Genomic DNA, 14,123 nt, shown 5'->3' with positions numbered 1-14,123 from the left:
TTTGAAAAATGAGAGAAAAAACCAGAGAGACGAAAGAGAGAAAAGAAGGAGAAGAAGAAACAGAGGAAGTAGTTGAGAGAGAGAGGATGAAGAGGGGGATTTGTACTTAGCTTCCTCTATTGCTCTTCTTCTGTCAGTGTTAGAGGGAGAAAGAAGGCAGCATCACCACGATGGCCAGCAACGCCTCCACCGCCACAACGTACAAGAGCACCACCCACTGCAAAGCCATCCTCTCTCTCTCATAACACCTGGCGCGCAAACCAGGTGTTATGTTGGGTCCATTCAGACCAGAGCTAAATTCGGATCCAGATTTGTTTCTCTCTTTCTTCAAATCAGTTTCAACCATAGTCACTTGTATTGTTAAAGGTAATTTATCCCCAAGGGTATTTTTCAAAGAGATTTCAAAAGTTACTAAATCTCAAAAATATCTCGACAACATATAAATAATTAAATAAAAATCTGAAAAATAAGTAAAAATACTAAAAATAGAAAAATAAAATAAAACTAAAATAAAGACCTTAAAATAAACAAGATAAATTGATAAATGAGCAACTAAGTTAGCTTTTTAAAACCCAACACATTGAATCAGTCTGGGTATATACAGAGCCAGGTATGTTCGAGATTTTATACAACACCTTGAATCAAGCTAAATGATCCAAGTTATCCGTTCCCCAAGCTACACGCACAAAGACGTGTTACTACTCAAGCATGCATGCATGCACACGCACACGCACACATACACAAACATAGAGAGTGAGAGAGAGAGCAGGAAAAGTACTCAAGAATTTTATTATTCAAAATTCCATCGCAAAAAATTCCTTGGAAGAAATCGCCAGCTTGTTGCGCTTTCTATTTGAGAGAGAATTTAAAACATACGAGCAGAAATGGATTTGAAAAAGAGAAAAGGTAAATGATTGAGGTGGGGCTGGTTTAGTGGGCTTATTGGTTCATAACCTTTCAGCGTTTAAGCACAGTAGCAACCCTATGAAACAGTGATAATGGCACAAAAGGACATAGTATGAGGTGACGATGGAATACGGAGAAATTTATAATCTGGACTAATATAGATATGAGAAAATATGACTAAAAAAGAGAACATTATGTTTCTCTCAAAAAAATAAAAAACCAGATCATTATGCAAACCAGACGAGGCTTGACAGTGGCCCATGATGGGTTTCTATCTATGTCACAGGGACTCGGCAAAAGGGCTCTCGCACCCGCATTGACGTGATGCGATGCGGGTGCGACAAACACGAGAGAAAAAAAATGCAAAATGCTCCCCATCGAAGCCCTCGACTCTCTCTCCCTGATCTCGCTCTCCAAACCCTTGTCTACCCCCTTAGCCCTCGCAATCTCTTTCGTCTTCCCTCACTCTCATCTTATCCCCTCTCGACTTTCCTCTATTGGTTCTCCTCTTCCACTACAAGAAAAACATTATTTAGCGACAGAAATAATTCGTCGCAACGTTACGACAGATTAGCAAGAGAAAACTATCTGTCCCTAAAATTGGAGTTAGTTGCAAAATTTATGATAGAAAAAATTTGTCGCCAATGCTGTCGTTAATTTACGACAGATTAGCGACGAACAAATTTTGTCTCACACTCTGTCGCAACTTTGCGACGGATGAGCGACACCATTTTTTTGTCGCTACTCTATCGCAAATTTGCAACGGCGTTTGCGACGAAATTTTTTCATTGCTAAATTTATTGCAAAACCCTAATGCGAGCTCCTTTCTTTTCTCTTTCTATTTCATTTTGTCGCTCTCCAAACCCTTGTCTACCCCCTTCGCCCTCGCAATCTCTTTCGTCTTCCCTCACTCTCATCTTATCCCCTCTCGACTTTCCTCTCTTGGTTCTCCTCTTCCACTACAAGAAAAACATTATTTAGCGACAGAAATAATTCGTCGCAACGTTACGACAGATTAGCAAGAGAAAACTATCTGTCCCTAAAATTGGAGTTAGTTGCAAAATTTACGATAGAAAAAATTTGTTGCCAATGTTGTCGCTAATTTACGACAGATTAGCGACGAACAAATTTTGTCTCACACTCCGTCGCAACTTTGTGACGGATGAGCGACACCATTTTTTTGTCGCTACTCTATCGCAAATTTGCAACAGCGTTTGCGACGAAAATTTTTCATTGCTAAATTTCTTGCAAAACCCTAATGCGAGCTCCTTTATTTTCTCTTTCTATTTCATTTTGCCGCCCATCGCCCGTCGTCCGTCGCCCGTCGACTGTCGGTCGCCGCCCGTCGCCCGCCGCACTCTCCTTCACCTCCTTCTTCTCTCGCCCCCATCGCTCGTCGCACTCTCCTTCACCTCTTCCTTCTCTCGCTGCTTGTCGCCCACCGCACTCTCCTTCACCTCCTCCTTCTGTTGCCACCCGTCACCCACCGCACTCGCCTTCACCTCCTCCTTCTCTCGCCGCCTGTCGCCTGCCACACTCTCCTTCCCTCATTCTATCTCTCATCACTGTGTGCTGCCCCTGATGACCCTCGAGCACCGACACCGTTGTGTGCCACCGTCGACATCCCCTGAGCACCGACGCCATTGTGTGTTGACGACCTGACGACCCCCAAACAACCCGATTCGTTGATAGTGCCTCGTGGTATGACAGGGTCCGGACACGACTGGGCTCTCACCCTCTCTGGCGCCCCCTTCCAGGGGACTTGGGTCCATTCCATCGGTGAAGACGCTTCTACATACTACAATTCGGTAGGTGAAGCCTACCGATTCTCAAGCTGAGCTACTCTCGGTTCGCTCGCCGTTACTAGGGGAATCCTTGTAAGTTTCTTTTCCTCTGCATATTGATATGCTTAAACTCAACGGGTGGCCTCACCTGACCTGGGGTCGCTAAGCTGAGACGAGTAATCGCCTTTAGAGTTCCAGCAAACTTTTGATGCATCATGCGAGCTGCGGCAATCCACCGCACACAGAGTGCACGGCTATGGTAATCCCTTGCTTGCCTCACCGCATCGTGCCATGAGCCTACATTTCAATCGATGGCACACCGATAAAAAAGGCACCGCAGGCCAATCCTCTGTTTGTACATTTGTGCTTTGCAGGTATGTAACTGAGCTAATTGCGCGATGCTTAGTGCTAAACATCGCATCCGGCTAAAAATGCCATGCAAAAAGAAATAAAAAAAATGCAAAGGTAAAAGCATACAAATCGGGTAAATATCCGTGGTAAGTAAGTGATGCAGGCACATCATAGGTTATTTAATTTCTTGAATACAACACTTTTTTGTTCACACACTCACTTAGTTGTGGATATATAGGACTGCTTTGATAGAGTTCGGAGATCATGGTGAGCATGATTTGAATGTATGAAAATAGAAATGCTCTTATTTTTTGAGTTCGGATTCCATACCAGTCATGGTAGTAGCTGATTATTGGAGTGTGTTTACTGCATGTACATATTTAACATTATTTTGATATGAATGATTTGAATGTATTGTAATGTTTGATGTGACTGTATGCATGCTTGCAAGAAGTTATTTTCGATTTGATTATGTATCCATGAAGATATAGAGTTGTGTAACTGATCCAAATAAAATTTTTATTTGTTAGAATATGGTTTGTGAAGGTCACAGTGGTCTAGCACCCAGTGTTAGCCAGTCTCAGCCTTCATCTTCACGGGTTGCTTCGATAGGTATATCATTTAACTAATTGTATACTTGATTAGTTTAAATGTGCATTGTGTGAATTTTTAACTCATTTTTCTATAAATGATGTTTTGCTTGCACATGACCCACCTACACCAGCTATTCATACATGCCAGGAGACAACGCCAGATGCAGGGTCTTCTCAGTCTGACACACGATGACTCATTCAAATAGTATATATCGATAGTTGACCGTAAGTATTTCATTTTCACTTATCCAATACTTATCTTATAAATAGTGTGTATCGATAGTTAATGTATAACAATTCATGTGCAGCGCGAGGTTTGAGCCATAAGAAGTAATACGAGAAATTAAGCAGTCACTAGTTCAACATCTTTCAGAACCGATCACTCAATAGAAAGAGTAACTGAATGAGGTGTTGGACAGATTGTGGTCCTCATTCTTGGTATAGAATCATTTATCATAGCTAATGTGTTTCATATTTAATTTTTTTTTGTAGTCATGCATACTAACTTTCTGAAATTATTCGTAGGCTTCGAATCGCTTCGCGACTATGAAGGAGGAGCAGGATGCGAAGGGGGTATGACAGAAGGTGTCTGTCAGTCGATTTGCAGACATGCTGCACAACATGAAGACTGCAACAATAAAAACATCTGGTGGGATTGACGATCCACTGCAGTAGAAGGACCATGACCCTCTTACTATTATGTGAGATTATTGGGATGCAATGTGCGACAAGTGGGCGGGCCATGAATTTCAAAATCGCTCAGCAAAGACTGCACAAAACTGAGCGAAGATACCCGATACCCATCTACACACAGGTGGATCTAGTACTTTTGGGAGCCACCTGAAGAAAATGGTAACTCATCAATATATATATTATCAAATTTATAAGTATTGTTGCATACTTTTTAATTGATTTTTTTATCATTTAATCTCGCAGGAAGCAGAAAAAAAAGGCATTGTGCCTTACAAGGATGTATTTGTTAAAACACATAAACATAAGAGCACAGGAGAGTTCGTATCAGAGAAGACGAGAGTGATAATGGTATGTATTTATTGTATTAATAAACATTATAATAGACAAGTTACCATGAACATTATAATTCTTAATTATTAATCCATATTGTAATCATTACTTTATAGGAGTCATACGAGCAACAAATAGTAGAGTGATATGACGATGACTCAACTCAGCATCTGCCTTTTGATCCTGTAGCATGAGTGACTGCAACCGGTGAACCAAAAAAGGGTCGTGTGTTCGGGTTTGGGAATAATAGCAACACTACACTAGTCATTGCCTCCTCCAGCCAGAGCTCTCAGAGTTCTCCCGCCAGCATCAACTTCCAGCGTTCGATTGACCCTGCTAATTCTTAGGATGGTGTCCGCCAGCTTGTTAAGAATACAGTGTGTGACGATTTACATGAAGTCATTTTCGACGTTGTCCACAATGAGTTGTGCAACTTTTTTGGGGACAAGGAATCTTCGTCTGCAGGTGCCTGTCAGGTATGAAAGTTTCATTTCATTTGTTTCATGTCATTAGATTTCAAGCTAGTATATGCATGATTTCATCACATATGAGCATGATTTCATCATTATGAAAGTTTTTTGACTGCCTTATAACATATATATGCATGATTGAATCACTATGAAAGTTTTTTGACAACCTTAGAATACATATTAGCATGATTTTATCATTATGAAAGTTTTTTGACTGCCTTAGAACACATATATGTATGTTTGAATCACTATGAAAGTTTTTTGACAACCTTAGAACACATATATGCATGATTGAATCACTATGAGAGTTTTTTCACAACATTAGAACACATATAAGCATGATTTCATCACTATGAAAGTTTTTTTACTGCCTTATAACACATATATGCATGATTGAATTACTATGAAAGTTTTTTTACAACATTAGAACACATATAAGTATGATTTCATCACTATGAAAGTTTTTTTACTGCCTTATAACACATATATGCATGATTGAATCATTATGAAAGTTTTTTGACAACCTTAGAACACATATCTGCATGATTGAATCACTATGAAAGTCTTTTGACAACCTTAGAACACATATATGCATGATTGAATCACCATGAGAGTTTTTTGACAACATTAGAACACATATAAGAATGATTTCATCACTATGAAAGTTTTTTGATTGCCTTATAACATATACATGCATGATTGAGTCACTATGAAAGTTTTTTGACAATATTAGAACACATATAAGCATGATTTCATCATTATGAAAGTTTTTTTACTGCCTTTTAAGACATATATGCATGATTGAATCACTATAAAAGTTTTTTGACAACCTTAGAACACATATATAAGCATGATTTCATCACTATGAAAGTTTTTTAACAACCTTAGAACACATATATAAGCATGATTTCATCACTATGAAATTGTTTGACTGCCTTATAACACATATATGCATGATTGAATCACTATGAAAGTTTTTTGACGACCTTAGAACACATATCTGCATGATTGAACCACAATGATTTTTTTTTACTGCCTTATAACACATATATGCATGATTGTGATACATAACACATTTATTTGACAGCCTTATAACACATATATGCAAGCTTGAATCACTATGACATTTTTTTGGCAACCTTAGAACACATATCTGCATGATTGGATCACTATAAAAAAATTTTGTCAACCTTAGAACACATATCTGAATTCTGTTAATGTTCTTTACTTTATTGCTAGCTAGTCTGTGTAATTCATTCATGTTGCTTTGATTGCCTTAGATTAGGTTCATTGCATATAATTTATTTCATTATATTTTATTTATCAATACTAACCTTTCGGTTCTCTTGTAGGATGCTGGAGATAATCAGCGTAGAGGAGCTAATAGAGGCATGAATGAAGGGGCAGATCGTGACAATGAAGAATATAATACATCGAATCTTGGCGATGATTAGATTTATGTGTTGAATTTGTTGCACATTCTTGTTGTTTCAAACGAAACTCTTTGTATATGTTCACTTATAAATAATTAGAACTTGACGAGGATTATAGTAGATTGATAAATTTTTTCGCCTTGTATCTTGTGTTAAATTTGTTTCAGCTGCTTTGTATATATATCTTTTATGTGTACTTTGGTTTTTATACATAGGATATATAAATTGTATAACGAGAAAATTTTTCTTGATATTTATATTTCAAACAAATTTTTTTTTATTTTTTGTGACAGATTAGCGGTGGATAATATCCGTCGTTAATTAGAATCGGCCTCCAATTTAGCGACGGATTAGGGATGAATATTTATCCATCGCAAAACTGAATCTGTCGATGTTTTGTGACGGATTATAATCCGTCGCAATTTCATCGCTACAATAGCGATGAATGTGTATCTGTCGCAAAACCAAATTTCTGCAGATTAATGGTGGCCTCGCGATGAATCATGACATTCTCTAATTTATCATAAATTAGTGACGAAAGTAGTGACAGATATGTTCCATCGCTAATTAGCGACTAGAAAATTGCGATGAAAGTTATTTGTCGCTAATCCGTTGCTAAATTGTTCAGCGACAGATTACGACTGTCGCTAGTCTACAGATTTCTTGTAGTGAGTCTGGGTATATACAGAGTCAGGTATGCCCAAGATTATATATATATATATATATACCAGCAACTCTGCACCCAAGTTTTTTGAAAGTGCCATATTGCCACACCCATACCTATGTTACAGGTTTCGATGATAATAGACAGAAAATATTTGAATAATTTTTCTATATATTATGGTTTTACTGGTATTAGTAATAATATATACCTGGCACTTTCTTGAATACAAATGGTGTTCCTGTGCTTCCAAGCCAAAGGATCCAAGTTATCTGTTCCCCAAGCTACACACACAAAGACGTGTTAGCACTCAATCATGCATGCATGTATAGAGAGAGAGGGCAGGAAAAGTATAATCAACCCATTTACAAAGTGGAGTCATTTCCACACAAATATTCAGCCAGCAAGCTGGAAACCATCAATGAAAAGGCCGTCATAAAAACTTATTTTGAAATTGCTGATAATAGCCACTGGAGACAGAACATGACCACATATATTCAGCTGGCTAGCTTGAATGCATCGATGAAAAGCCCATGAGTGAAGCCCATTTTAACCTTTATTGTAGCACTAAGAGTGCCAATAAAGGGACTGGGACCTTTACTGGCGCTTTTAATTCTCTACTAAAAGCCGAGCACATTTCTGAAAAAAGTTTTTACCGTATTCAAAGCGCCAGTAAAGGTGCCAGACCCTATACGGGTACATTTTTAGTGCACCAGTAAAGGTCTAAAGCATGTTTTTTGTATTTTTTTGCAATTGTGAGTGACAAGATACGATGAGAAAACAATAAGAAGTCATTCATAGTGCTACCTTCAATATGATGAAATATGAAAGTGTGAGTGACAAGATACGATGTTCAGTTACTTATTATCCTTATAACTCTAACTATATGATGTTTGTGTATTTTCACCAAACTTTAATTATCATTAGCGAACTAAGCGGGTTTATCGTCTCCAACAAGGACTTCATGATGGTGTGGGTAAAAAGAGAAAACTACCCCTGAAGTAGATGTTTATGTTGATGTATATATGACTTTGAATTTATATAATTGCTTTTTCATACAAGGATAAGTTTATCATTTTACCCTTTCGCCGTGTAACTCTGACATTAATTTTATTTGATTTGGTTAATCTCTAAAAAAATCCATAACAAATGTACTTCACACTTGTTTAGGGATAGTTTTATCTTCCAACCCCTCCACTTTGTAGTCGTGGTATTTATATCTTTCCGTGGACCTTTTTCTTATGTTACTTATCATAAAAGTACTTGTTGAAGTTGAAAGCCCTACTCAATTCGCACTACCAGATTAATGTATGTTCAAAACCCACATGAGTTATGTTCTTATAGTTTCATTGATTATAATTGACAGAACATTATGTCTTGTAACACACAATTTCATATTTCGTCAACAGAACATCGTGTCTTTTCACACACAATTTAACATTCCGTCTTGTTGAAGTTTACATCATGAATACCCTATCATTATTTTCTGACATAAGGGTACGTTTGTTTTTCTTGTTGAAGAAGACATCATGAATACCCAATTGTTGAAGATCACATCAAAATTAAAGTATAGGAAACACCTACACGCGTTATAATTCATACTTTTGCACGATCTTGTTGAACACGACACAGTGTATGCATCAACATACATCTCTATTTCAGCGGTAGTTTTGTCTTCCAACCCCACCACTTTATAGTTGTGGTATTTATATCTTTTCGTAGATCCTTTTCTAATGCAACTTACTATGAAAGTACTTGTTGGAGTCTAAAGTCCCACTTAATTCTCACTAACAAATTAAAATATGCTCAAAACCCATATACAACAATGTTTTGTTCACGGAATATGAAATTGTGTATGACAAGACAATGTTCTATTAGTTATAATCATTAAAACTCTAACAACAAAACACATGGGTTTTGAGCATATTTTAATTTGCTAATGCAAATTGAGTGAGATTTTTTACTCCAACAAGTACTTTTGTTATATGTTGCATGAGAAAAGAGTTTGCGAAAAGATACAAAAAATACGACTACAGAGTTTTGGGGTAGAAAGACAACTACTCGTGAAATAAATACGTATGTTGATGCATAGATTGTGTCATATTCAACAAGATGGTGTGAAAGTGTGAATAATAAGATAAGATGTTCAACAACTAGTACTCTCATGATGGCTACAATAAGAGCTTGTCCACATAACATAAGAAAAATAGGAGAGCTATACGAAGGCAGGGTATACAGACAAACCTACCCTTACCTGAAAAAATAACAAGACATTTATAATGTTATCTTCAACAAGATGGAATATGAAACTGTGGGTGACAAGATACGATGTTCATTTAGTTATTGTCTTTAAAACTTTAACTATATAATGTTTATGGGTTTTCACTAAACTTTAATAATCATTAGCGAACCTAGCGGGTCTCTCATCTCCAACAAGGACTATACGATGGTCGGGGTAAAAAGACAAAACTACCCCTGAATTTGATTTTTATGTCAATGTATACATGGTGTTGTAGTCAACAAGAACAAGTTTGAAAATATAGAAGACACAATATGATATTAACCATCAAGAAAATTGGTGGTGTAGAAAGACAAACCTACAATTATGGTGGTGGTGTAAAAAGACAAACCTATCATTACATGAAAAAATAAAAAGTCATTCATAGTGTCATCTTCAACTATTACGACAATGAAGCCGTACATCATACTTCAAGTACAAGGTTTTAATAATGAACAAGTGAATCAACTGTATTTCAGCTAAGGCAATGACGAAAGATGACAAGAATTGAAGAATTCAATGAAGAATCTTTGAAGACTAGTGTGCAAATATAAAATTCATTAAATGTCTTAGAATCTTGTAAGAGCCTTACTTAGAGTGCATATTTGGATTGCATTTCACATAAAAAGTCTTTAGAAAAACTTTTTTAAAAGAACCCTTCATGAAAATCATTTTAAAAAACTCTTTACTTAATTTTTTATATTTATTAGTCGACCAACAGACTCACCAGTCGACCAAGTTTTTTGCGCCAAATTTTTCTAAGCTAAAACGTTAACTTTCTGAATTAATCGTCTAATCGACTCTTAGCCGATCAGACATAATGTCTGTTTTCTAGAAAATTTAGCAACAGTCGACTGAAGGTTTTATCAGTCGACCAGATAGAATGTTTGTTTTTAGAAAAAAATTTAACAGCAGTTGACTGAAAGGTTTTATCGTATGATGTTATGAATAATATCCTAACCAATTAAAAGAGAAGCATCAAAATGCTATGATGAAGAAAATTTCAAATTTATCACGCAATATATGATGCATGTTATATATTTGATATATATCACACACACACATATATATATATATATAATATAAATATATATAATGTCATATAATCACAAGAACTATGATGCATGCATTGATAACTTAATATTTTCATGTGCAAACTATTCATAACACGATACATTCATTTGAAGCATGCTTTTATTATACAATTTCACATGGAAGTCATAATCAAATTAAAAGTAACTATATGCAAGCATGAATACAATCACATCAAACATTGCAATACATTCAAATCATTTATATAAAAAAAAAGTCAAACATGTACCTGCAGCAAACACACTCTAATATCCCGCTAACTACTATCATGCCTAACATGAAATCCGTACTCAAAAAATAAGAACACTTCTATTTACATACATTAAAATCATGCTCAGTATGATCTCCAAACTCCATCAAAACAATCATAGATATTAACAACTAAGTGAGTGTATGAATAAAAAAGTGTTGCATCCAAAAAATTAGATAACATGTGATGCACTTGCATCACTTACTCACCACAGGTATTTACCCGATTTGAATTGCTTTTGTCTTTCAATATTTTTCTTATTTCTTTTTGCATTGTATTTTTTACAGCATGTGATGCTTAGCAATAAGCATCGCGCAATTTGCTCAGCAACGTACTTGCAAAAAATATATATACAAAACAATACAGGGAGGAGGTTCGACCCCTCCCTGGCAAAAAAAAATTAACAAGGAGGGGGCTCGGCCCCTCCCTTGCAAAAAAAAAAAAGAGGGGGTCGAGCGGCCTCCTGCCTTCTGTCGGCCACCCAAAACCCGAAAGAGAGAGAGAGGGGGGGAGAGAGACGCGACAGGGGGCCACCGACCTCCTGCCGGCCTCCTGGTAACGAAACAGAGAGAGGGGAGGGAACTGTTTCGGATTGTCGGGTCTCCGGCAACCCGAAACAAAGAGAGGAGAGGGCACGGCAGGGGTCCGACAACCTGAAAGAGAGTGAGGGGGCGAGAGACGCGGTAGGGGGGCATCGACCTCCTTCCGGCCTCTCGGCAACGAAATAAAGAGAGGGGAGGGCACGATAGTAGTTGTTGGCCCTCCAGCAACTCGAAACAGAGTGAGGGGAGGCAAGAGACGCGGTAGGGGTCCGCCGGCCTCTTGTCGGACCCCGACAATGAAACAAAGAGCATGGAGGGCACAACAGGGGTTGTCGACCCTCCAGCAAGCCGAAATAGAGTGAGGGGGGCGAGAGGCGCGGCAGGGGGCCACCGGCCTCTTGCCGGCCTCCCCGCAACGAAACAGAGAGATGGGGAGGGCACGACAGGGGTTGCCAACCCTCTGGCAACCCGAAAGAGAGTGAGAGGGCGAGAGACACGACAGGGGGCCACCAGCCTCTTGTCGGCCTCCCGGCAACGAAACAGAGAAAGAGGAGGGCACTGTTTCGAATAACCCACCCTTCGGCAAACCGAAACAGAGAGAGGGGAGGGCATGGCAGGGGTTACCGACCCTTCGACAACCCGAAAGAGAGTGAGGGGGCGAGAGACGCGGCAGGGGGCCACCGACCTCCCGACAACAAAACCGAGAGAGGGGAGGGCACTGTTTCGGGTTGCCGGCCTTCCGGCAACCCGAAAGAGAGTGAGAGGTGTGGGACCAAGAGGAAGGTGAAGAAGAGGGGTGCGGGGTCACCTCCGGTTGTCGAACAAGAGGACGACGACCGGCGAGTGGGCGATGGGAGGATGCGGGGTGGTAGGTGGTCAATGGGAGGTCGTGGGGCGGCAGGCGGTCAACGGGAGGTCGTGACGAGGCGGACAACCGACGGTAGGTCGACGGGAGGGCGACCGACGAGAGCTCGGTGGCCGACAACAGAGAAAAGAAAGGGGAAAGTGGCTCGAATTAGGGATTTATGGAAAATTTAGCGACGGATTAGCGATAGCAAAATGCATCGCCTATTCTGTCGCAACTGTGGGACGGAGTAGCGACAAAATTGGTACGTCTCTAATCCGTCGTTAGGTAGTGACGGTTTGGCGTCAGACTAATTTTCGTTGCTAATTTCATAAATAATTTGAATGGTAGCGACAAATATTTTACTCTCGCTAAGCCGTCGCTAATGGGCGACCTAAAAAATTTATCGCCAATATCCGTCGCTATTTGGAGTTTTTCTTGTAGTGTTCAATTACTTATTATCCTTGTAACTTTAACAAAAGAATGTTTGTGGGTTTTCACCAAATTTTAATTGTCATTAGCGAACTAAGCGGGTCTATCGTCTTCAACAAGGACTTCACGATGGTGAGGGTAAAAAGACAAAACTACCACTCAAGTAGATATCTATTTCAATGTATATAAGGCATTGTGGTCAACAAAAACAAGTTTGAAAATATGGATGACACGATATGATGTTAAGCAACACATACGCTGGTGATGAATATTGTTAGAGATTGCTTAGATTAAATGAGAGAAATTGGAAAAGTATACGATGGCAGTGTAAAAAGGCAAACCTATCATTGTATGACAAAACATTAGGAAAGACATTCATAATCCCATGTACAACAAGATGAATTGTGGAAGTGTCATTGACAAGGTATGATGTTCAGTTACATATAACTTAAAACTCTAACAATATAATGCATGTGTGTATTCATCATACTTTAATTTTGATGCGATCGTTTACAATGAGTACTTTTATTGATGGCAAGTATGTGAAAATACATGCAAAAAGTGATAAATAACAAGTGTACACATCAGTGGGGTAAAAACACAAAACCACCCCCAAACTGAAAAAGGATGTTGATGTTATGTGACACTATGTTCAACAAGATAAAGCGTGAAAGTGTGAATGATAGGAGATGATGTTTGAGAACAAGTATTTTGGTGATGGCTCCTGTTGGTGATTGACTAGGTGAAACGAGAAAAATAAGCTGGCTACACGAAGGTGGGGTAGAAAGACAAACATACCTCTATGTGAGAAAACAATGATAGGGTATTGATGATGTCATCTTTAGCAAGACAGAAAGTAAAATTGTGTGTGACAAGACATGATGTTTTGTTGACTGAATGTGAAATTGTGCGTGACAAGGCATAATGTTCCGTTAGTTATAATTAAGGAAATTCTAACAACATAACTCACGTGGGTATTCACCGTACTATAATTTTGATGTGATCATTTTTAATACGTAGTTTTATTGATGTCTAATATGCTAAAAACATGCAAAAATTAATAAATATCAAGTCTACACATCGAAGGGGTAAAAACACAAAACTACCCGGAAACTGAAAAAGAATGTTGGTTTACAGGATGCCATATTCAACAATAGAAATTATAAAAGTGTGAATGATAGGAGATGATGTTTGAGAACATGTATTTTGCTGATGGTTGTGGTTGGCGATTGACCGAGCGAAATGAGAGAAATGAGGTGGATACACGAAGGCGGGGTAGAAAGACTAACATAACCCTATGTGAGAAAACAATGATAGGGTATTCATGATGTGATCTTGAATGAGACAAAATTTGAAATTGTGTGTGACACGATATGATGTTCTGTTGACGAAGTGTGTGACAATACACAATGTTCTGTTAGTTATAATTAATGAAACTCTAACAACATAACCCATGTGGGATTT

At 38.3% G+C, this 14,123-nt stretch overlaps 1 long non-coding RNA gene across 4 annotated transcripts in view; it reads left to right on the top strand.

Moving 5' to 3' along the window:
• LOC149820301 (uncharacterized) overlaps nucleotides 1-6,705 on the top strand; it is a 58,801-nt gene extending 52,096 nt beyond the window's left edge. For all 4 annotated transcript variants that reach the window (XR_016426813.1, XR_016426810.1, XR_016426812.1 and 1 more), the window contains one exon: nucleotides 6,480-6,705. This is a non-coding gene — a long non-coding RNA (uncharacterized LOC149820301). The remainder of the gene's footprint in view (nucleotides 1-6,479) is intronic.
• The last annotated feature ends 7,418 nt before the right edge of the window (nucleotides 6,706-14,123 follow it).

This window comes from Nuphar pumila, chromosome 12 (assembly GCF_984573655.1).
Source record: "Nuphar pumila chromosome 12, dmNupPumi1.hap1.1, whole genome shotgun sequence".
Lineage (NCBI taxonomy): Eukaryota > Viridiplantae > Streptophyta > Magnoliopsida > Nymphaeales > Nymphaeaceae > Nuphar > Nuphar pumila.
The sequence above is the reverse complement of the archived record's forward strand: the minus strand, read 5'-3'. Positions and strand labels throughout refer to the sequence as shown.